The following is a 3,637-nucleotide window of genomic DNA, read 5'->3' on the forward strand; positions in this document are numbered from 1 at the left end:
AAGTTTTCCATCACCGCTGTAGTGGTGCCCAGACGCGGCGTCAGGTCGCTCGTGCTTGTCGGTGGCTGGAAGACGGAAGGCCACAAGGCTGGCGGTCGGATTGGGCAGGTCAGAGAAGAGCCGTCTTTTATAGCACAGGCACCGGATGCAACTCGGTGGTGGTGGGAGCTTACAGACCACGTGTTCCCAGAAAAACATGATTCAGCCAAAATGGTTGTTCACGTGAAGTCCTGATGATGTTCGCGTGATCAATGTATGACACCTGACGACAGGCGACAAAAGTCGTCAAAAGTCCGGTCACGTACATGCACGCCGTGCAATCGTCGCACCATCGCAAACTAGAAATGTATTGCTCAATGGAGTGTTACTAGAAAACTTGGATTGATGCACACGCAACAGGTGATGCACCAAAACGATCGTCTAGGAAAGGAAGAAGCGCCTAAAACTACCTTCACTTCAGTCTACAGTTACATCTGTTCTATTGTGTGATAATAAATAAAGATGAACTCGAAATAATCGAGAGGGGCCAAAATTGGAGAGTGGGACTCTAAGGGAGTGATTTGATTTTTTTTTACCATTGAATCAAACTTGACTTCCTGTACTTTAACGAAAACACAACAAGAACAAAAGACAGGTTTGATCCATTGCAAGATAACACGTCAGGAGCTCATTTCTAAGCCCTTAATCTACAGTGACATCTGTTCTTTTGTTATATGAGGATGAACACGACCGAGTCTGGAAAGGCCAAACAGTATTAGAATGAAGAGCAGAACAAAGCTCACCACGCAAGTTTGGCTTCTTATTACCTTCGCTATTAAAGGTTATGTTTTCAGAGGCGTTCGTGTCTGTCTGTCTCTGTGTGTGTGTGTACAGAAACAAGCTAGAAACAATAGAATGTCTCCAACTAACTGTAAATGCACTTCTATGCTGAAGTACTGTTTCAACCGCGAACTTAAAACACCGAAAAAAAAGTATTTCCTTTCCTAACGCGAAATTTATCCCCGCGAACCAAAATGAATTTACAGTACTATACCATACAATATAAGCCACCGAGAACCGCGTGTAGTTGACGAAATTTTGCACTTATTCAGATTTTCAGATGCTAAGTTCCCAGTACATTAGGCTGTTACACTAGTAATGTATTGTCTCTAAGAGTTTATGGTTTATTTAGACAAAATCGTATCCCAAGGGTTAAATTGTCACGTACGTACGTGTGTGTACGTATACGTGTGTAAGTTTTCTGGTATTGTTTATATCCGTACAGTAACTATAGGTTTGTACACTTTGCGGGGCCAGTAACTCTTCAGCGAGAATTCTAATTAGTTCTGTCAGTGCTGCAGCGTAAACAGGCCCAGGATGTCTGGTTCACTGCCCAAGTCAACTGTTGTGTTTTTCCATGCTAATGAGTCACCTGCTCTGCCATCGTTACCTTCGCCAAGAAGGTTGTGTTTTCAGTAGCGTTTGTCCGTTTGTCTGTTTGTCTCTGCGTTCGTGTAAGCCATCACCAAATCGCCTTCGAATGCACTTGGGTACACGGCGCCAGAGTGTAATGGTATTGCGACGTTACGCTGTGCTGGTAGCCACCATTGTGAAATGCCAAATATACAGTACAATAGCATTTGCCTTCTGATTGGTTAAAAAATGAAAACGAAAAAAAAAAAAAACATATCTGTCAATAGAGCCCAAAATGGCACTGGTTAAAAGATAAAAAAAGTCCAGTCAATAGTCAATAGCGCAGAATAAAGGCACTTCTGACAGGATGGTCCTGTCAATAGTCAATGACCATGAACAAGCACCCCCACATGTCGTTTGGTCGTGTGGCGTAGCGGCAGAGTGCGCGACTCGGAACTAAGAGTCCCGGGTTCGAGTCCTGACATGCCACCGATCCTGAGCCCTTGAGAAAGGCACTTTACACGACTTTCCTCACTTCGCTCAGGTGAAAATGAGTATTGTCCTGTCATGTATTTGTCTTCTGTGTTGGTGGCGGCATTAATATAAGTTGACAACTTGAGTGTGTCGTCACCACGTCGGGTGATTACATGTTGGAATAAAAAAAAACACCCCCACTCAGAATACTGTACATAGTGTTATAAAAGTATGCGAAGGGGACAGAGAAGGTGATGATAACCGCGAGCTTGCTTGAAACGGCCCATCGAGCAGAACTAATTTGTTTCGCTGAGAATTAATGTGATAAGGCAGTTCCGAAAAGGCGACTTCAAGATAATACATGGATATTGATATGTAGTTAGCTTAACTGGCAGGTATACGTATGGCAATAAATTATCTCTTTATTTTTAATCTCGCTTAATAAAAAAATGTATCAATGTATTATTAATTACTGTTAACTTTTTCCGGTATAATCTTGGCCCCCCCCCCCAAAAAAAGTCGGGGGGGGGCAAGATGAGATACTGCTGTTAGCCGCACAGCTGCATTTGTACGCCTTCTGTACACTTTTCTTTGGTAGAAGGCAGAAATACTTTTTTTTATTCCAACATGTAATCACCAGACGTGGTGACGACACACTCAAGTTTTTTCAATTTATATTAATGCCGCCACCAACACGGGACAATACATGACAGGACAATACTCATTTTCACCTGAGCGAAGTGAGGAAAGTCGTGTAAAGTGCCTTTCCCAATGCAAGGGCACAAGATCGGTGGCATGTCAGGACTCGAACCCGGGACTCATAGTTCCGAGTCGCACACCCTGCCGCTACGCCACACGACCCCACTAACGCAAATACGTTACGTCAGGGTGTTTTTCCGGCAGTGAAACTACGAAGTCAGCAAATAGCTCAAGCGCACAGGCGAAGTCCGAGGTTACTGAGTCAACACGGCGTAGCTTAGAGCAAACATCGCGACATGGTCAAATCACGACCTGTTACCTCATCATAACTACGTTGTTATGTTATAGGTTGCATTATGTGTTTTTTTTATATTCCAACATCTAATCACAATACGTGGTGACGGCACACTCAAGTTTTTTCAACTTATATTAATGCCGCAACCAACACAGTGGACAGTACAATACTCTACATACTCATTTTCACCTGAGTGAAGTGAGGAAAGCCGTGTAAAGTGCCTTTCCCAAGGGCACAAGATCGGTGGCATGTCAGGACTCGAACTCGGCACTCTTAGTTCCGAGTAAAGTCGCGAGTTTCGCACTCTGCCGCTACGCCACACGACCCCACTAATAATCTTGCCCCCCCCCCAAAAAAAACAGGCAAAAAAAAAAACCCGGCATGTTTGATCATGTCCTTTTTAGTGGGTTTAGCAAGTACAGAGAATGACCCTTGCACTATGGCCCCAACACTTGTTTTACTGTTCTTGTTGTTGTGACTTTAAGGTTCACTGCATTTGGTATCAACAAACCGCCATTTTCTCTACGGACCGCCATTGCCTGGATTTTCTACGCGCCATTTTCAAAGGCTTTTAGACTTGAAGGTAGCAGAACACAGTTTTCGCCCTGTGGGGATTTCTATGGTTAAGGACTGCAAGGTGACTCACTTCGACGCAAATACTGACAGTAGGGTGCACTTCAGGGGTACGAAAAACGAATATGTTTGAGATGAAGGCATAACCTACAAAATATCTAAAAACAAAAAAAAAAAACAAAAATCCTGTCGGCGTATTGTCTT

Source organism: Branchiostoma belcheri, unplaced genomic scaffold, assembly GCF_001625305.1.
Source record: "Branchiostoma belcheri isolate BF01 breed outbred unplaced genomic scaffold, Haploidv18h27 scaffold202, whole genome shotgun sequence".
NCBI lineage: Eukaryota > Metazoa > Chordata > Leptocardii > Amphioxiformes > Branchiostomatidae > Branchiostoma > Branchiostoma belcheri.